The sequence below is a fragment of the Stigmatopora nigra genome, chromosome 3 (assembly GCF_051989575.1).
Source record: "Stigmatopora nigra isolate UIUO_SnigA chromosome 3, RoL_Snig_1.1, whole genome shotgun sequence".
NCBI lineage: Eukaryota > Metazoa > Chordata > Actinopteri > Syngnathiformes > Syngnathidae > Stigmatopora > Stigmatopora nigra.
The window spans coordinates 4,840,698-4,862,279 of record NC_135510.1 but is presented as its reverse complement, the minus strand read 5'-3'; the positions used below and the strand labels follow the sequence as shown (position 1 = coordinate 4,862,279).

The window sequence follows — 21,582 nt, the reverse complement described above, 5'->3', positions numbered from 1 at the left end:
ACCAACAGGCATTGACCTTGACGCCGTGAGCCAAAGTGGCCGTCAATCTGATAATGGAGTTGCTCATTAAATCGTTTGTAACAAACGACTTAAGCTGTTTCGCTGAGGCTTGCGGAGAAAATGATGATAGAAACAATGTAGACCGAGTAAAGCCCCATTAATGTGAAGCCAACACAACACCTTTACTATATAATATAAAGGTGACCATGGTTCTTTCAAGGGGGTTTTGACATGGTGTAAAAAGGTCTACGTTAATTCTTACGATTCAGAGTAAAATCCCATTACGTTATATAGATTGTACAAATACATATAGTATATCAGGACAATAAACGATCTTTCAACAAGCTAAGAAAGAGATGCCTCACACTATATTTTGGCTAGCATTAGATAGAGAAACCGCAATCTTTACGATGTATTAGACACCACTGCCAAAGTGGGCCAATGGCATTTTTCTTGTAGAAAGTGCTAAGACAACAAAAAACCAAAGCTGTGATCTCTCAACTCTTATTCATCTAATGCTCTTGGAGATGCCTTCCTGAAACGGAAGTGCAGTGATCTGCCTTCAGGGATTTGGATGGGAAGGAAATGCAAGGATGAGAAAGGGGGAGTCGGGTGGGGCTGTTGGTGAGAGGAGGAAGTGCGGCAATACGGGGAAAGAGTACAAGGGGTTATCAGGTTCTGACAACTGAAAAGTGCTCAAAGAAATGTTCCTGCTGCAATGTTTTCGTTTCTTCTTACCTCTAAGATGTAAAATGTGTGTTGTTGCCGGCGAATACTATACATGTCTACTTTCATTTAGTTCTATATAGTATAGCTTTATACAGAATATCAATTACGTGAGATCATGTAACCATGTCATTTAATTACTGTGAGATAATGGAACATGTATGTGACAGTCTACTGGAACACTTACATTGAACTAATCTACTCAGGTCAGTCACCCAATACAGTACTATACATATGCTCACAATATGGTGCAGAAAACACAATTAATATTTTTTGTCTTGAAAGTTATTGTTTTTCTGGCCCTGGACACTTGTCTCCTATGTGTGGGTATTGCTAAATGTTAGTTTGCTATTCTGGAAGTTGTTCAATAAGAATTATAACAGCGTAAGTATCAGTTTTGAGAGGTTTTCACAAATTATTTCTGGAAGAATAACCTGGTGAGGCACTTGGATTATTTTTAGTGGTTTACTCTATATATAAAAAATAATAATTGGAACCTGAAATAGAATTTTATAATCTAAGTATACATGACTGTTTTGAATAACTCCTCTGTTACATAAGTGTTGCTGTTGTTGTACAGGATGTCTGTTTTAATTTTTTGCTTTGTCTCAGAGTCTTGTACGTTTTGGAAGAGTGCCTATGCTCAGTTAAGTCTTTTACAATACATGGTAGTACTTCATTTTATTTATACTTATTGTAGTGACACGGCAGATGAAAAAATAGACAGAAGTCAGTATTACTCTTTGTCAAGATTCCCAGTACTTGTTGGGTGCCCAATTGTGCATTTTATCCGGCATAAAATGCAATGTGTATGCGCCACCTGGCTGTATCAGCAGTTTGTGTGTGTGTGTGTGTGTGTGTGCGTATATGTCAATCAATTGAGCATCCGCCTGCTTGAGGCGCTTCTATCTTCTCTCTCATGTAGCTGGCTGAACAGGATATATGCAAATTCAGCTATTTGAACCATGAAATGATGGACATTATTTGATTCAAACATAAAATGAATATAAAGTACAGACCTTAATTAAAATGGAAAAGGTCTACGCAAACTATTAGGTTTTTTCTTATTTTTTCTTTAATGTTTTTCACCTGCATTGCCTGCACATTACATAACACGTCTTTTGTACTGCATAGTGTTTACATAGAAAGTCTCTACACATTAACTTATGAGAGCTTCCATCGCTGCCTTATTTTTGTTCAGCCGTACAATTCAAATTGGGTCTAACCTTAATGTTAATAACATTAACACAATTACACAATCTCTGTTGCTTCCAGTTTTTAATGCTTACACCAAAAACTTGGATTGTGTTTTCAGAGGACATTTTTCATGGACCCTGTGATAAAGTGATAAAATTATGAACACTGGGGTTTTGTGCGTTGGCAGTTAAAAACTTGACGCATTTATTTAAAAATTGTAAAACTTCTGGGTTGCGTAACTTTGGGTTCAAACTCAAGTTCAACCTTTAAAGTGCTTAAATTGGGGAGAAAGAGTGGAAGTTTATCCTTCCTTAATGAGCTTGAGTTTTTATTCTGTAGCAGGGATCTTCTGTGAAAAGGCAATTAAAAATAGCATTACATCGGCTGTCATTTTGTTTAATGTAAACTGTGGTGCGCTAACAGCCCAAAACATTTCAAAAGGGGACTCACCAGATGCGCAACATGGCTGGTGAAACAAAATAGTTACTGCACCATTAAATTGCACCATTACTAAAGTTTGTGTCTTGGCAGCGTAGACTCAAAAAAAAAAAAGAACCAAATTTAAGGCATTACTTTGGAAGTGGCAACATTAAAACATATTTACCTTATTTTTTCGCATATACACATCATAACCTTAACATCTCAAATATTTCCCCTTAAAGACAAGATTTTTTCACAACATCTTGCATTGTATTTTATTTAATTTTTTTTAATCGATACCCTGACTTCGTGACCGGACGTTTGGTCGCTGGTCTTTTGGTCGCCGTTCTTTTGGTCGCCGGTCAAATGTACTTAGATATTAAACAGTACTTGGATATTAAACTCTCTCTTAGATATTAAACTATTCATCTTTGATATTTAACTCTCCCTCTTAGATATTAAACTCTCTCTCTCATGAATATAATTTTGAGAGCTGGCGACCAAAAGTCCGGCGACCAAAAGACCGGCGACCAAAAGACCGGCGACCAAAAGACCGGCGACCAAACATCCGAGCACCCCTGTCTTTTTCTTCTTGGAGAAGAATGTTTTCTGTTGAATTTTTATGTTCACTTTATCTGGCGTGGCAAAGTCGATGGCGAGGAAATGTTGGTTGAACGTGAGGGGGGAATTCAAGACGTGGGCGACTGTCACGCCAGATTAAGTCCCACCGGTCTCATTTCTCTGGCAGCACACACCAGAAACCTCGTGACTTGATGTAAACGGCCACGCAGCCAAGGGAAGAAGAGTGGAGTCATTGTCATTATCATATTTATGATCTCAATATTCCCACCTTGATACCGGGGGGTTTGACCACCCATGGGGATCTTTGATAGTTTTACTGACTGGAAACAGAAAATCGTAAGCTTTTTTTTGAATCCGATAAAAGTGACGGAAATGAGAAAAGTTGCGTTCAAGTAGTGTAAATAAAAAAATAAGTTGGCAAGGAGGGTTGTATTATCTATTTTTGGTTTGGAATTTTCACACCATTTAGACCAATTTTTACACAGAGTGAGTATAAACAACACCATCACAGTAGCAAAAAAAATGAGTAGCTATGAATCTCACACAAGCAAGCACGAACATATTCAAATGTGTGTGTACATAGACTGGATCATTGGCAGTGAAAAATACTTTGTATCGATTATTCTTTTAGGTCAGAATCACTTAAATTGCAGCCATCATCAATTAATTCACTGTGTCGCTATTGGCGCTGTGTAACCTTCATTTTGACCTCTTATTAGAGTTGCAGGCAGCCACGGTTCATTCAGCATCCATCACGGTGTCGTTTTTGTTGTTGTTGTCTATGTGCATTTGGATCCTACGTAACGTATACAAGCATCTATGCTCATGCTCTTATGTAAAGCCATATACCATGAATATGTTTGTCACATGTTGAGCTACTGTCATGAGTCATGCTTGAACATGCTAGTTCAGCAGAAACTGCAACGGATGCATTTCACTTGGCGATTTGGATTACTGTACCGCGTCACGTTTTCTCTCGAGCATGTGTTGAGGAATAAAAAAATAAGAAGAGATCTTTGGTTTTTGCCATTACTTAGTCAGTAAAGAACCAATTCTATTAGTATCATTTCCAAACCAAAGTTCTTAAAAAAGAGGTATACTTCATTTCTTTAGGCAAATGTAAATCTGCAGTTAAAACGCAATCCCACCCTTAATTTTTACAAAAGCCGCATCATACTTTTAACACCAAATAAATATAATTTCAAGGGGGAAAAAAACCCTATCTAACCTGCAAGGATGATTGCTTAAGTTGTAAAAATAATAATTTTCCAGGTACTCCCACTTGATTCCAAAACAGCACACATAAAGCAACATATTGATCATGAATATCCCTATTTTGTCACCAATTCCTGTTCAAGAAAGAAGAACCAAGAAAATCTCACCAAGACTTCCACTACTTCTGAAATCTTAAGACGAGAAACTAACAACCAATTTCAAACCACTCAATCACATCATCCCAAAACTCCATATCAACCAAGAATAGAACTGAATGACGATACTAATCAAACCAATGCACCCATCAGATTAAAAAAAATCGGCATGCAAGTACCACCCTTAAAACCAAAAAACTGAGCGGTTGTGTAGGGCAAATCTGCATTTGGATATATAATGATAAACGACCTTGGCTGGCGGTCGCAATCCATTCACCCGATCCATAATTTCTATAAATGACATCTGATGGCTCCAAGCGCCTGAAGGGATGTAGAAGGCAGTGAACAACAGAAGAGCACCTTAGAAGAGAACATCCAGTACCAAAGAGGTAGGCGTTTATACAGTGAAATCCTGGCGTGGTTCCGCAATATGGAGCATGTGGCGTCTTTCAATCGGAAGAATCCTTTTGCTATGGAGTTGTGGTGTCAACGCAATCATTGATGTGGATTAAAGGGGAAATCATATGGAAATATGACATTTGATTGCTTGAAAACAAGCCTGTGTGTGTGGATAATCTGCCCTTCCATCAAATGTGAAATCAAACAGCAGTAAATATACCATGTTGCATCTCCAGTTACAGGTTTAAGACAGTGTTTTTTTTGCAGAAACTACAAGGTTGCAATGATTTTATGTCATAACTACATGGCAATGATGGCAAAGTAAAGGTTTTATGGGGGGTTAAAATCCTTGGTAGACATTTTTGTAGAGATTTGCTAACCCAAGAAGAGTAAAATTAAAGCACAGTAAATATTTCATTAGCCTTTTTTTCTGAGTTTAGGTTGAATATAGTGTTTCAAGTATAAATTAGTAGTATTTTTTTTCCAGAAATTGAAAGTAGTTCTGTTTTTATGTCCTAACAACTTTTGAATTATGACAAAGTATTATATAGTTTGGAGTGAAAAGCCATGATAGAGATTTTTGTTGTTGATAAGAATGAGTTGTAACAGCCACGGTAAGCAAATTTACTCTTTTAAGAACACACATTAATAAAATACACTACGCAATGCATTTTTACTTACTTCCTCAGTGACGATTTGTTGCCAGCCCATCAGAGTTCAAATAAATTGGATGCATATTATTGTCAATGGCAGGACACAATTAAAATGTGTCTTTTCCTACAAAAAAAAAACAAAAAAGACCAAGAGTCAAACAAAGCCAATATAAAAATACTAATTTTCAACTGTCTTTTATTTTTCTTAATATCACTAGCTTTTGCAAATTCATTCGCACACCCACGAGCCCATTAAAAGATAAGAACTTACCACAGATAAATCTTTGAAGAAGAAAAAAAAGTCACTGAAAATATCAAGAAACTGTTTTTTTCCCTTAGTTTATGGGTTTCATTAGCTTGCATTGCACTGACGAATAATATATTGAGCATCTCGAAGGTTGGCCACCATATTAAGAGATTGGCTTTTTAAGGAAATATGAATGAATTCATCTGATTTACTTCCATTTAAAATAATGATCACTTCACATTTCTGGCCAAATGGAATGAGTCATGCAAAAAAATATATGGTGTATGGATAATTCAAAACAAATTTGTTCAACTTGAGTTATAGTTTCATCTCAAAAAATAAAAAATAAATAAATATCTCAATTCATTTAGGATGAGGAACCCAAAAAGTGTATGTATCAACATGGAAGGTGGACTCACCTCTAAATGAAATGCTTTTATTTTGATACATTTAGTAAATGTCTGTTAATCTGAGCTATTTAAATCAAGACTCACTATATAAATATATATATATACACACATCCCAACACAGCCCACTGGTTGTGTGAATCTTTGTACTTTCAAGAGGCTTCTGAGAATCTGCTTCCCTTATAAAGCAATCTAGGAATCAGCAGCAGCTGAGCAGAGTGCTCACAGCTATGTCCCATTAGGTCCTACACAAAAAAATTATAAAAGCTAAATTATTTAAAAAAAATGGATGGAAATATTATGCAAAATCCTAGTAGTTATGGTACATAGGTTTGTAGAGTGTGAAGTGTTTAGAGCTTCAGCTTCCAAATATTTGAAAATGAAAATCTAGGGGCAACAGGGGTTCGGAAAACACACGGAGGTGATACCATGACAGATGGCTTTTAGCTGGACTTTTTCCATTGGCTGCATAATAATGTGCTCACAAAGCCAGCATCTTAGAACCAAATAGGACTAATCATGATATTCCGCATTCTCTTTATACACGATTGCTATTGAATGAATGGTTTCATTCACATTTTAAACAAGCGCCATGAAAGAAACACGCCAAAAGACCATAAATGCAGAAAAATCTGGTTTTTGCATCCTCAACATTCTGCACTCTGACCCTAAACTAGTCACCTCACCAACACTTGTTAAAGAAAACTAAAAGATAAGCCTCAACAAGGGTCTCTTAAGTGTATTATTATATTGCCATTGAAGCACTCCACTAGTCATCGGGTTGATCATCCCTCAACGATTGGAAATGGTGGGCAATTCATGGGTTTTTTTTCTCCATGTAGCCTTATTTGCGCCTCCCATTATAAGCTGCAGTAAAAACCACCGGCTCTGGCTCACCCTGTAAATAACGAAAGAAAGTGCTGTAGTGTCGCGGCAAAGTCGACAAAGAGATTAATAACTAGGGTCCAAGCCGTAGAAGTCCGTGATAATTGCTCTCAAGAGAAATGGAGGTGCGCTCCATGTGTATGTTGACGGTGATGCTATGAATACTTGAAAAGCATTGTTAAACTAAATCAAAGTGGGACCACATTCATCATGTATGCTAGAGCATAATTAGTCTGTTGCGGCAAGGAACGACGCATGAACAAACATCCGTGTCTTATATGGATAGCCTACAAATATGGACTACCTGAAATATAGGTCAAATTATGATTCTATATTATGGTGTCAACCCACAGAGGGAGTTTGTCGCGATATCCCTTTTATTTAAAAACAAATCCCAATGGAATTAATAAAATATCAGGATGGGAATCGATGTAAAACGTGGAAGAAAGTGCTTTATTTAAAGACATGGATAACTAAGGACTGTCCGCTTGCAAATTGAGGCAATTAGGAAGGGCTCAGTCAAGTCACCCCTATTAAATACATTTTTTTATGTCAGTGTTGAGTCCTAGCAGCAAGAGTGGCTTTCGTTTTAAAAGTTTCAGCATGGATTTTCACTTTATGAACTTTAAAAGATAAATTGTCATAATCAATAGCAGAAAAAAATGTGAAGTCGTGAATTTGCGATAAGTGAAGTCGCGATAATTGAGGGATTACTGTACATGCTTTTCTAGATGAAACAAATCAAGTTTCCAATCTGACCCACGGATTGCTGAATCTCTTATCAGTCACATTCTTTCTCCCCCTGCAGTCAAAACTGCACTGGCAATGGCAGCCAATGTGTTATCAAGGAAACTTAAAATGCCCCAAAACCAACAAGGACTAATCTGGAAATAGCCAAAAATCAGCAGAAACACCACCTAGCCCGGAAATTCCCGCAAAGTCAATACGAAATGATCCAAGATTTACAGAAAATGACCTCAAGCACCCTAAAATGTCATGAAACTGACCCAAAATTGACTTCCTACCAGCCATTAACAACAATCAAGGTCCAATTCCCTTAAACTGGCAGTGAATGCTCAATTTTCAGTGCCATTGATGGTTATTAGACATCCTATCCATTTTGACTGGGACAATGTCAGCCATTAAGTTATCTTTTTATAGCCAAAAATTAACTGCCCAGACCTCTATGATATCAAACTGGCAAAAATATGGCCCTCTAACGAAACTGAAATTGACACCTCTGCACCAAGATCAGCCATAAGGGTCCACAAATATACCCTTTCTAACAAAGCACAGGACTCGGCTTATAATGAGCCTGCATATGATTTCAGCTCATAAATACTATACGCACAAAATGATAATAAAATGCCGCCTTGCCCTTTACAAGGGACACCACACGCACATAGAAGCGTGCTAAGGTGTGGACGCCTAATACTTCCACAATGAGAAAGAGAGAGAGAGAGCAAGGGAGTGACTATTATTAACATGAGCTCAAAGACTATGGTGTCAGGGGCTTCGCCATGTCAGCAAAGAACTTCCTGTTTGCCGTTAAAACGCACAGCAGGGCTGTGGGAGCGAGATAATGAGAAACACAGAGCATGCTGGGAGATAAAGAGAAATAAATATTCAAAAAAGGAAGGGAGACCCCCTAGAGCAGAAGTCATTGCCTGATGTGACATCAGTCAGTAAAGCCAATGGGAATTCTGTATTCCTCAAAAGTAACAGGAAAAAATAAGCGTACCAAGAAAAGGAAATATGTGATACCTGTTATTATATAATATATCACTTTCACGACTATGATTGGTCTTTTTATTTTTGTTCATCTTGGTTTTTATCGCCACCTGTTCTCGTCAGCCTGGCTACTTGTGCCAATTTATTATCTCGCTGTAACCACCTGTGTCCTCAGTTTGTAGCTAGTTCCCTGATTTCCCTCTTTTCATATTTGTTCCTTTTGTTGGTGCTTCTGTCTCAAGTCCTGCAGATTTTGTCGAGAATTCCTCTAGTGGTGATTGTCGTTTTCTCCTGAGTATTCCTTGTTTAGTTGGAATTTTGATTCTTTTCAGGTAGTTTTCATGAATAGAGCATTTAGATGTCGGTAAAATTCGTGTTAAACCCATTTCTATTGTTAAAATACGATGTGAAGATTACAGTTCCTCCCCTTTGTTGCGTTGGGTCATTATCACCACAAACCCCAGACCAATTTATTAATTTAACACAGGCATCAAGGCATACACTGAAATCCAAACCCTGATTGAAACATTAATTCATGCACAATCTCTAATTGAGACCTGGAGCACTAATTGTATGAAATCAGGCTTAGTAGCCTAATTTAAAACCTCACAGTGTTTTCATACAATCTCTGTGCTCTGCATACCGATTAATACTTACAACTAAATTATGGTCGTGGCCAAAGCTGTACCAATATAATATTTCTTGGGGGGGGAATTGGACACCACAAAGAAGTTCAAGAAATACAAACATCAGAGCCACACAAGCAATAGGAAGAACATGCCAAATTTATAAAGGACAATATAAACCAAGCTTGAGATTGGCGTGTCTACATAATTTTGTGTAGAATTTCTCACACGACCGTGTTTGAAGGCCACAAAAGGTGTCACGCAAACAAGTTTTTATCTGCAATGCAGCAGCCGAGCAAAGTAGACAACGGGCTCCGACTCTGCCAAGGACTTAAGCACCCATCTATTGATCCGAGAGCATCTCTATCACATTCCGACGATCCCAAGAATACGCTCGATCTTTGAATGCTGTCTCAAAAACCTGGGTTACTGCCATTCTGTGATCTGGCATGACTAAAAAAAGCTGTGTGGGGTACTTGAAGGAATTCACATTGGTTCCTCATAAATGCAAGTCTGTGTGAAACGTCCCAACATGACTTTTGAGGAGAGTCCTTTGAGCTCTGCTCTTTGTATGAGGCAAAGTAATACTTTTAATGGGTGGGAGCAAAGTTTTTGGATAATGAATAACAGTCAAATACTATTATATACTATATTTTTCCACAACATGGGACAGTCTAATTTATTTAAGATGATTTTTTTTTACATAATTTAAAGAGCCTCAGCTACAATTAATTAAAATTAAGTCTAAAATTGATATTTGACAATTATAGTAGTGGAAATATACTGTGCTGGATTGTTTCTTGTATTTGCAATGCAATGAATATGAATGATAATATCAGTATATAAAAAAAATAATTAAAAAAACTAATGTGGGCGTACAGATAGAAAGTGGTTAGCGCATCTGCCTCAAAGTTCTGGGGACGAGGGTTAAATCCTAGGTTGGTCCTCACTGTGTAAATTTGCATAATCTCCCCATGGCTTGTGTGGGTTTTCCTCCTACCCTACAAAAACAGGGTAGGCTGGTTGAACTCTCTATAATTTGCCCCCATGTTATCAGTGTGATCATGAAAAGGTTGCCCATCTCCTAGTGGCCTGTGATTGGCTGGTGTCCTCTACCTGGTTCCCATAGCTAGGTGGGATATGCTCCAGCACCTCCTACAATTCTTGTGAAGATAAGTGGTTCCGAAAATGAATGAATTACAAAAGCGATGCACCAAAAATTCTAATAGCTTTCTGCATCAGTTAATTTAACACGCTATCCAACGAGTGTCTATTTTATCAACAACCTTCAGATTTTTTGAATCATTTTGCTATGAGCAAATGGCCCAAAAAAAAATGCGCCCAGAGAAGCTCAAGGCACCGAACATTCATGTGTTGTGTCACCCGCTGAGTTATCTCCCAGTGACTTGGGGTTCCTTTCATCATAAATGAAACATTTTTTTTCCCTTTAAGCCAGCGAGCACGTGATAGATTTAATGCTACGCAAGCCCCTCCACGCTTCAACAGAGGGATTTGAACCTCGAAAGGACCAACATAAAGGCCATCTGCTTGTCTCATTAGTGGTGATGTTTCTACATTCGTGCCTCAAGAGGACAAAGGTCTGTCATGGAAGACGGTTGAGCGATTATGTACGGTATACAGTATATATGTGTGTGTAGTTGTGTGTTTCTTATGTGTTGAGATGAAAGCTTTGTGGCTCTGAAAGTGCAACCTTGGGGAATGCAAAAAGTCACGGTGCAAAACAGCCTTGGAGTGTATTTGAACTGAATGTGAATAGCCGGTGGTTACGTTTTTTTTTTTTTGGCACTGTTGTATCACACACTGACAGTTAAGCCAAAATCTAATGGCCTTGTTGGTCACCTTTAAGATTTTAAAAGTAGGATTAAAAAATGGCTACTTTTTTCCTAAAATACGAAATGACTGCAGATTATTACTCGCAGTCCAATCTAATTAAAACAAGGAAGAGAACTGATAAGAGGGCGTTATGAATGGAGTGGCAATAGGAAGCAATTCAACTGTGTTATTAAAATACTAAAGCAGTAATATAACTGATTCACAGGTTGACTAATTTGAATGGAAGAGTATTATGACGTCTTTTTATGACTAAAATGGTTTTGGAGAGTGAGCTGAACACTCAATTGGGTTTTAATGGTGACATGTTTAAGGTTGGGGAAATGGAAAATGGGTTTAAATGAGTTTTTTGAAACCTCTAAATATTAATACTCAAAATTTGGTTTGTCATTGGAATACCTTGGATAAGATTGCATTTTAGATTACTAGTGCTAATGTACGTTATCCATACATATACATACAAGTATATACATAGTAAGTTTTTTTCTGTATTAACTCAATTGCTTTAGTTATTTTAGCAATGAGGCACAACTTTGTTTTGTGTGCATCCAGCAAAACTCAACCCAGCTCTATTTACCTTTTGGTTTGGCATGACAACAGGGTTGACCCACCATTGGGAGATGCAGCTGTTTCTGCTTGATAACACACTACACAGTATTCCAACTGCCTGTACAGTTAATAAAATAAACGGAACCGCTTGGAACTCTAGTTTCACTTGGGACTGGTTGGAGTCAAGGCAAATGAATGCTTAATAAATCCAGATTAAGTGGTTTTGGAATGAATTTAAATGGTCACTGGAGAGAGTGTAGTCGAGGGTTGTTGTGGATTTTCTGCTACCTTCCAACATTGAGCTGCAAATTCATTGTAATAAGAGAAACGGCTTCACTTTATTTCCCTAGTCAACAGCGGAAAAAAATAGCGCTTGAAGTCAACTTTAATAACTTTGGAAACAGTGGGAAATAAACTCAATATGGAAATAAAAGCCAAGGGGTAATCACAGATATTTGAGTGTTACTCTGCAACTACAAAAACGAAGTAAAAAAAAGTGAGAGCAGATATTACGTAGCGAGCTAGACACACACACAAAAGACAAGACAGAAAGAATTGATTTGTACTGACAAAACTAATATTCCACAACTGAATTCCTCTATTATTATCTCTCTCAGACACAACTACTCGACACATTAGCCAACTCTAGAGCGCATTAGACTTGAAGTGAAGCATGTCATAGCGCTTAAATAAATCATTGGCTGAATGTTTTGCAGAATGAAAAATCATCAAATGGGTCCGATTTGTTTGAGAATGCAGTAATAGCAGTCGCCAGCAGGGGGTGAAAGGGGGCCACACACAAACCACGTAGCATAGTGCTGCCCCCCCACCCCCGAACATCTTCCATCCACCCATGTGACAGCGAAGAAAAAGGGAGGGAGGGTTGTGACTTCCCCAAGAGGCCTTACAATTAGTGGCTGCCAGAGGAAGGCAAACTGACGAAAAAAGGACTGGAGATGGAAGTACGGAAAATTCCATCGCATAATGTATTTCCTAAATGTCAGCATAAAATGAAGGCCTTGTTCAAAGATTCAAACATGGAGATTTTATTTAGAGAATAGAGATTGACAAATGTCATCTCGTCTCATTTTCTGAACCGTGTTATCCTCAAAAGGGTCGTGGGGGGTGCTGAAGCCTATCCCAGCAGACTTCAGGCACATGGAGACACTCTGAATTGGTCGCCAGCCAAACGCAGGGCACAAAGAGAGAAAAGACCATTCATTCATACCTAGGGGCAATTTTGAGTGTCCAATCAGCCTACCATGCATGTCTTTGGAATGTGGGAGTAAACCGGAAGACCCAGGGAAAACCCACACAGGCCTCGGGGAGAACATGCAAACTCCACACAGGTAGACCAACCCAGATTTGAACCCAGGCCCCCCACTGTGAGGTCAACACGCTAACCACTTATCCGCCGGGCCACCCTATTGACAAGATACCTTGTCAATTGTACCTAAACAGCTGGTATAAATTACTACGTGTTCTAGGTTGGAGGCCATCTTGTAAACGTGATCTACAAGCATTGTGATTCTGTTTTGCCAAGACCCCAAATAGTAAGAGGTTGATTGCATTCTCGCTTGCTAAAAGGTTTCAGGCATTGTTTGATGTATATGTATAAGTGGTGAAGACGGCCATGACATCCGGTACTTTTAAACTCGGGGAACTGGCTATCAATCTTCATCTTTCAGTGGTCTAGACAGTGCTGGATGTCAAATCCATTTGGATTTGGAGTGCTGAGCGCTATCATTCGCTGACAGCGTCTACCAGTCAAAATGGATTTCAGGTTTAGTGCTGTCAATGACAGCTCGTGAGTTTTAAACATGGGGTTTTCATTTTCTTAAACCAGCTATTTGGTGTAGTACCAAACTTGACCTGTGTGGGGCAGCATATAGCATCCATGGAAGCAAAGAAGAAACAGCGTAAGAAAATGAGTAGCGAAAAGCGAAGATTTTATTCGGTAACAAACTATATCGTCATGAATCATTTTTTAGATGTTTAAATACACAAACAGCTACGCTTTTGGTATTTATCAGTGGCATAAGCCTGAATTTTCTACATTACTTAAAGTCAAATGAACAAATCAGGTCAGTTTAGAAGATTTCTTAGAAAATGTTACGCACCAATGGCATGACAATACAAGATTGAGTCTTTGAACAATAACACAATATTTGCTGCTATTTTGACAGCCATGAAATGATTTGAGAACCTTTACATTATTTCATGCAATATAATGAACACATGTAACCCAATCAATTCTATCTCACCTGAAGAAATTTTGATATTTTTAACAATTGTTGCTGATACATTTTAGACAATATGCATAATTTATTAAAATAGCACGTCTAAAAGATGATGAAATGAACGATATTTTGTAATTTGTCCAGAACTACCGAAACTACAAATGACATGAAGGTTTAAACTCAAGTTCACTTCATTCTCCAATTTTAATAGCTTTCTTCCAAAAATGCTTTATGCATATAATTTTTGTACAAGTATGATATTCTCAAGCTTGCAAAGCACTATTAACCCACCCCTCATGATAGTATAATGGTTGAATTTTGCCCTATTTTTTTTTTGTGCGTACCACATTTAAAGAAGATCAAAGCAGATGTTTTAATTGACTTTCCCACTAGCTACTTTTTTTTAAAACTATGTCCTCTATCAATACAATTATTTTGTGAAATGCTAAATTTACACTGTGACCCTGGGTTTTATTCAATACACCGGAATGTGTGCATGACCAATGAGCAATTAATGTTGGCGTAATGAGAATATTGCTTGTGTTTACTCTGGATTAAAGTGTGTCGACATTGGATTAGATTTTGGGACTCTACACATGAAAATCATAATGTCATATTTATAAGAAATGCTTGTACCATTTTAGATATAATATTTAGATTTTTTTTTTTAAATAAATGGATTAAAAGAACTGGATTAAACCCAGAAAATTCTTTTTTTATAGATAGAAATAATGTTTATTTTATCTTTTTTAAATATATTTTATGATTTCACAAAATTATTTTTTAACTAAAAACAGAAAAAAATGATTAAAAAATTACAATTATTGATTCAAAAGGGGGGAAATCAGGAAATATAATATACATCAATACTCTTCATTTTAATTTGATCCTAAAACAGAAAGTCGGCACTTATCATTTACTTTCCCGGGCCACACAAAATGATACGGCGGGCCAGATTTGGCCTCTGTGCCGCTACTTTGACACATGTGCTTTCGGGCATTTGCCGGCTTCAAAATTGGCCAATGACAACAAGAAAAGTAAAAATAAATATAAGTATAGCAGCATTAGGGTGGTACTTGGTTTATGTTCGCCTCAACTGTCAGTGTCGTGTGATTCCAATGCATTAAATAAATAACTAGGGTTTCCAGCACAACAATGCATTCCCATACATAAATAAGTGGTTTCCAGCACATCAAATTTAGAGGTGGCCACACTAGTTAATTGTGATTTTGGTGCCGGGCCAAACAGAATGAAATTTCTTTTTGCATGCACTTGTACTTGGCTGAATGTCAAAGTCTGCTTTGTGTAAATATTGCTTGAGTCGAAGGATGTTCTAACTACTAAACTATTTTTTTGGTTGTTTTCTTTCAGTATACTCTAAATTATACTGACCTTTACCATTTTTTAATATTAATAATGACAAAATGGAAGTTGCAAAGCGCATGCAATCTCATCCAATCCAGCATTTAATAAGTTCAAACTCCTTAAGTCACTTTCTCTAAAAAACAAGACAACAAAATAATCATTACTATGTAAATCACAGAAAATGGACTATCATTATCATCCCTTATCTGCTATCACATAAAATGAACTCATGTCCTCTCATTCTCCTCGAAAATGACCACTTTTTAGTGGGTTGTTTAATATTCATGACCTTGAAGTGTTTTCATGCAAAATATTTACTGCAGTTATATCTTCACTATATCTTGCAGTAATTGCGTTTAACAAATTAACCAACTCGTAATTTTTACGATAGTTAGTCATCAGCCATGTATCCTACACTATATTTTATCTTGCCTTCTTACCCTTTCCCTCCATTGTTCCCTCTTTTGGGCTATTTTTTTTAGCCAAGTTAAATGTAAATAAGCCTGACTTCCAATCTAACATTTTCTAGACCAATAGCCAAAGTGAATTAAACAATAGTATTTTCTGAAAACGCACTGCAAAATAATTAACACAAATTCTAGTTCTGCATGAACGCAAACACAAAGAACCATTAGCATTACATTGTGCTTGCAAATGTTTAAAAAATTCCAACAAATGCACTCATATATTAAAAAACAACAACTCTACAAATCTCTTAACCAAATACTCACAGGCTAACACAGCTAACAGACTCAGGACACGCTCAAAAGACACTATCAGCTCTATCTTTCATTCTTAACCAATCAGCAACCCTCCAAAATTTCTGACAACCAATCAGCCATTGCTCCTTTAATACAAACATATTAAATCATGTTCCATTCTTATAACACCATAAGAACCGAACATGACCTGTCCATAACATGCCCCATATATTGATATTTTGTCCTACCTATGACCTAGAAAAACAAAATATACACCCACACCTAAATATTTATCTTTAATTAGCCCTATTCTACTCTTTGCATAATCAGAAATACAAGCCATTCACACACCCCACAAAAAACGGGGTAGCAAGAGAGAAAGAAAGCGCGAGAGTAAAGGAGAACGAGGGAGGATGGAGAGAGAGAGAGTGTGAGTCTCGTGCAAGGGAGGGGACAGACATTCTCCAAGCAGGGGAGTAGAGCCTCAGTCTGGGCAGTAAGGAGTAGAAGCAAGAGCAGCAGCAGCAGCATCAGCACCATCAGCAGCAGCATTGCTGTCTGCCTCTCCCACTTACTACCACTACTACCAAAAACCCATCTGCATCTAGCTTTTCGGACTACACGTGACCCAGAAGAGGAGGTTGGAGTAGACTCTTATTTTTCCTTTTGATTTTTGGTAAGGAGTCAGAAAGTGAAGCATGGAGGAGGAGAGGCGCGGAGGTGCGGCTGTGTGCTGTCTGCCAGGCGCCCGGCGACCATGATGCCGCTGCTTTGAGAGCCTCCCGTGAGCAGGCAGCTGCGCACCCAGCCGCCCTCTTCCCCTCCCTCTCCTCTTCCCCTCCTCCCCTCACCTCGCCAACATCGCCGATCGGCACTCACTTGAACGCAGGGGTTCGGAACCGACACAACCACCAGCGTCCTGCAAGGGAGCTTGGCATCAGCAGGTATTTTTTTTTACGTGCGTGTTGCATGCGTAAGAATGAATGGACTTCATTCCGTTCCTTGTTCGCACCACCACCCTCTCTCTCTCTCTCTCTCTCTCTCTCTCTCTGTGGCCCCATCATCCATCCATGACATGCCGCTTGACCGGAATGCAGCGGGATCATGCAAATTACACTCATTATTTCAAGAAAAAAGAAAAAACGGTGCACATGCTTTGCATTCCCTCTTTCGCTGATACCATAACATGTGTACCGTTTCCACTCCGAGACTTAAAAGGAAGCCATTATAGTGATTTTTTGGTTTGGTTCATGAGGCAAATGCAGATTTAAAACATAGTCAATATGATCTGAAGATGCTACCCCCTCCCCTCCATCACAGTGGTGTGGTCCTCTCACTCTCTCTCATTCTCTCCCTCTCTCTTTATCCATCTCTCGCACTGTCGGTTGCTACAGAATGCAATCATGCACATGTGTGTGCATGCATGTGCGAGATGCCACGCACACGCCCACATTCATCTACACTCTGCCGTAATCCCAGATCATGTGCTTCGGGAGACATGACGTAACTCTTATGCATATTATCTACGACGTGTTGCCACCCCCCCAACCCCTATCCAAAATATGAGGACAGATGACCCCAATCTGGCCATTGGGAGAAATGGGTTAGCATGCCTTCAAGAGGGTGGCACACATATTTTAAGGCTCTGGCAAATAGAGTGTTTGAAAGATGGCCCTCAAGGGAAATGGAGGAAATGGGTCCCTGGATATTAGTGATGATGGCCTACAGCGTACTCAAGCAAGTAGGTGTGGCTGAGGTGGCTTCCCCCTTGTTTTATTTCCGTTGGACTAAAGTCAAACAGATGGACACTAGGATCATGGGAGCATCCTTTTTAAGGGAGTAGTTTGGCTTCAAATGAATATATAAATAGCTGTAGTAAATACTACGAGTTAACTCTTTACATAGAGAGAGATTTTCCATTCTAAATATGCATTGATTAATATCTGGTGCTAAATTCCTAAATTATGTGAAAAGAGGATTCTTTTACACTCAAATGAAATTAAAGCCAAGAGTTGCCAAGCCAGCATAAAATGGTACAGGATTTATTTGTATTTTTAAAGGAAAAAATGGTGCATAAGGAGAAGAAAAGTTGCTACATTGGGAACATTAAGAATATATAACACATGTCATAGCTCCACCTCTGGTTGTCATGGTAACAAAAAGCATGTCTGCTATTTGCATGAGGCAGAACAGCACCACTTCATTCAATATTTTGACTAAGCTTCAATTAAAGTAGAATCTTAAATGTGCTTTAGTTTATCCTGTTATGTTTTGATAGATTATTAGTAAGCTTTTAACATATTAAAATGTTACAAACTATGACAAATAAAGGAATCTCATTTTAGCCTTCAAGATGCAAGCCCAATTTATTCAATGTAGCTCGGATAAGGTAACAATTAAAGTAGGTAACTAAAATAACGCAAGTCAAACTAATTTATTAACATATTAGCAGTGGATGAGTACTACTATGTACACACGCCAATGATGCATGGTTATGGTGACTTCATGTTTTTGTGTTTGCCTGGGGGTGAGGGGTGGGGGCTGAGTCAGACCTTCTGCTTTAATTATTAATGCTAACTTATTGTTGCTTTAGCAATATTGTGCTGACAAGACAGGACAGTAACATGTACTATTTTATGACGTTAATGAAAGTTCCATAAATGCTTTTACGATAGACATCAGTTTGTTTGTGGATGTCCGCTAAGTTTAACTCCAATTTTAAGGCATACTGGTTTTATTTTCTCCCAAAAAACCTTGCATGAATTCCAAATTACAATATTTATTTGTTATTGTGCCCATGTGGGTTCTTTTTCTGGGTACTCCTATTTCATCCCACATCCCCGAAACATATATGGAAGGCTGATTGAGCTTTCAAAATTGTCCCTAGAAATAAGTGTGAGTGTAAATGGTATTTCATCTTCTTGTGCAATTGGCTAGTAACCAATAGATAGGCTCATAGCACCCCTGCAACCCTTGTGAGGATTGTGAGTATGGAAAATGAATGAATATACAGGTGTGTAACATAATGGTATTAGGATATGTTAATTTAAACAAACTGTTTTAGGCTTATTGTTCCATCTCAGGATTGCATGTCGATTCCTTTTCTGCCTGTTAACTCACAATAATCCCCCCACTAAGATTCTGTCTGCCTAGGGATGCTTTTAGAGCTGTGGGGGCCATTAAATCAAACCATTGGTAGCTTCTCACATTCACTGTGTCATTCATTAATCTGACTACATACGGTTGAACAGTCCCTAGAGAAGTCATCAAGTAGTACATCCCATTTTTTGTACCTCTTTGATCAATTCCACACAAACACTTTAACCATCAATAAACCCACCAACTAGCATATTGTAAGTCTCTATACTAAACAACAATCATCTTGTATTCTCTCCTCTGTATGGAATTGTTAATAATTTATACCCACCAAGACGATTCAAATAAAAATATCATAAACCACTCAGGTTATGCTATGGAAAGAATGAGTACTTGCGCGGATAGCTAAGCTGAAGGCAAGGGGAGATCATTTCACATGTCGTAGGTATTATGGCTGAAAATGAATGACCTTTACATTTCAAGCTGGTCTGCTGGATGCAGCGGTCAGACTGATAAAATGCAAATGGGCCGCAAAAGGTGATACAGTCATCCGTCATTCCTTCCGCCTAATTCCTGCGTCATTATTTCCTAACGGGACAATGCAGGCGATATTGCAAGGATATTATCGAGTCATTTGTGTGGCATTGCTACCTTGGGTAAGAACCTGAATGCTTCATTTGTCAACGGAAAACAGGCATGTCAGGATGTTGGCTTTGTGAAGCGCTGTGAGGCGGCAGAGCAATTGTTAATCAGCACTCATTTAAGATCAGCGCTTTTTTTAGTGTAGAGGATTTTATGTTGCACAAATTAAACACGAGAAACTTTATAGTTTACTAGCCAGTGGGTGTTTGATTACTCAACTGTATGCTTAACAGGTGTAAAGTAGACATGCTGACTACTGTTTTAGGTGTTCTGCTTAAGGTTTGTTGAGTGTCATTTACTATCATGGTACCAACTAGACGGAAAAAATGAATACTCCATGGAACTTTTCGGTGCCCGGACGTTTGGTCGCTAGTCTTTTGGTCACCAGGCTTTTGGTCCGTTTTGGTCGCCGGTCATATGGTGACGGAGAGTTTACTTTTGAAGCCAGCTCTTAAAATTATATTCATGAGAGAGAGTTTAATATCGAAGAGAGAGAGTTTCATATCTAAGAGAGAGTTCAATATCTAAGTATTGTTTAATATCTAAGTACATTTGACTGGCGACCAAAAGACCAGCGGCCAAACGTCCGGTCACAAACTTTTCTCATGCAACTTAATTGTTCCCTACGGTTTAGTTTGACATTAACAGCAGGACTCGATGAATTAGGTCACATACAACATTGTGTTGTCAAAATGCCCAATCTAATATCACTAGGGTGGACCCCAACCCCCCAAAACGTGGGGAATTATTAGTCTAATATGCTCAATTGATTTGAGACTAAAAGCTCTTACTACATTTTTCATTAATTCACCTCATTTCGTTTCACTTATTAGTTAGACTTGCGTATCCTCCCTTTTCTACTCATTTCATTGTGCAAATCCTATTCAATTATAGCATTCTTTCCGTGCACAAACCACAATATAGAACCACATAGACACACTGTCATAATATATGCTAGCTTTCTTGAATCTTGAGGTAGCGTCACAAAGGGAGGTGAGATGTTTAGATTAGATCATATGTGTCAAAGTGGCGGCCCGGGGGCCAAATCTGGCCCGCCGCATCATTTTGTGTGGCCCGGGAAAGTAAATTATGAGATTCGACTTTCAGTTTTAGGATCAAATTAAAATGGAGTATAGATGTATATTACATTTCTTGATTTTCCCCCTTTTAAATCAATAATTGTAATTTGTAATATTTTTTTTCTGTTTTTAATTCAAAAATCATATTGTAAAATCTAAAAATATAGATAAAAAGCTAAAATAAACATTGTTTCAGATCTATAAAAGGCTGAATATTCAGGGCTTTTAATCCAGTTCTTTTCATCCATTTATGTAAAAATAAAATTCTAAATATTATATCTAAAATGGTCCGGCCCACGTGAAATCAAGTTGAACAAAAAATATCCCTTAGGAAATTCTTTGCAACTTAATTTAAAGGCCTCACCATAAAAATAAAAAAAATAAAAAATCTCAAAAGGTGTCTCTGACGTACCCCGCTGATTAAGTTTGCCAACTTTAAAGGGAGTTATATAGCTCCAGGTGTCTATGAATTATATATATCGTAAAATGATAAAATATAATAAAAACCCAGACACTCTGATCCGATAAAAAGTTAAGATTAGAATGGGAGACGCCAATCACATGCTGTCTCTGCCCACACCATCTCCAGAGGAGGGCAGTTAGTAGAAGTTGTGTAGGTGGACTCTGACTGCAGGGCTTGTGATGTTTGAAATTGAAAAAGCACTCCATGAGGAATGCTGTTAATAGGTTAACTTGACATTGGCCAACTAAAAAGGTGTCCTGAAAAACCTTTAGTAGCATGCAGATTAACCAATTGTGACAGCAGAATTACGTCACTTCTTGGTCTGGGTAGCAACGTCAAGGTATATCAAATCT

General features: G+C 38.1%; 1 protein-coding gene and 1 long non-coding RNA gene across 5 annotated transcripts in view; one reads left to right on the top strand and one right to left on the bottom strand.

The window, feature by feature from the left end:
* Nucleotides 1–5,382: 5,382 nt before the first annotated feature.
* Nucleotides 5,383–21,582, bottom strand: part of LOC144194779 (uncharacterized) — a 71,625-nt gene continuing 55,425 nt past the window's right edge. The window contains exon 5 of the long non-coding RNA XR_013325971.1: nucleotides 5,383–5,471. This is a non-coding gene — a long non-coding RNA (uncharacterized LOC144194779). The remainder of the gene's footprint in view (nucleotides 5,472–21,582) is intronic.
* The window catches only part of unc13c (unc-13 homolog C (C. elegans)), an 84,832-nt gene continuing 79,698 nt past the window's right edge, over nucleotides 16,449–21,582 (top strand). For all 4 annotated transcript variants that reach the window (XM_077714057.1, XM_077714056.1, XM_077714055.1 and 1 more), the window contains exon 1: nucleotides 16,449–16,893. The gene's annotated coding sequence lies outside the window, so the exon portion shown is untranslated. The remainder of the gene's footprint in view (nucleotides 16,894–21,582) is intronic.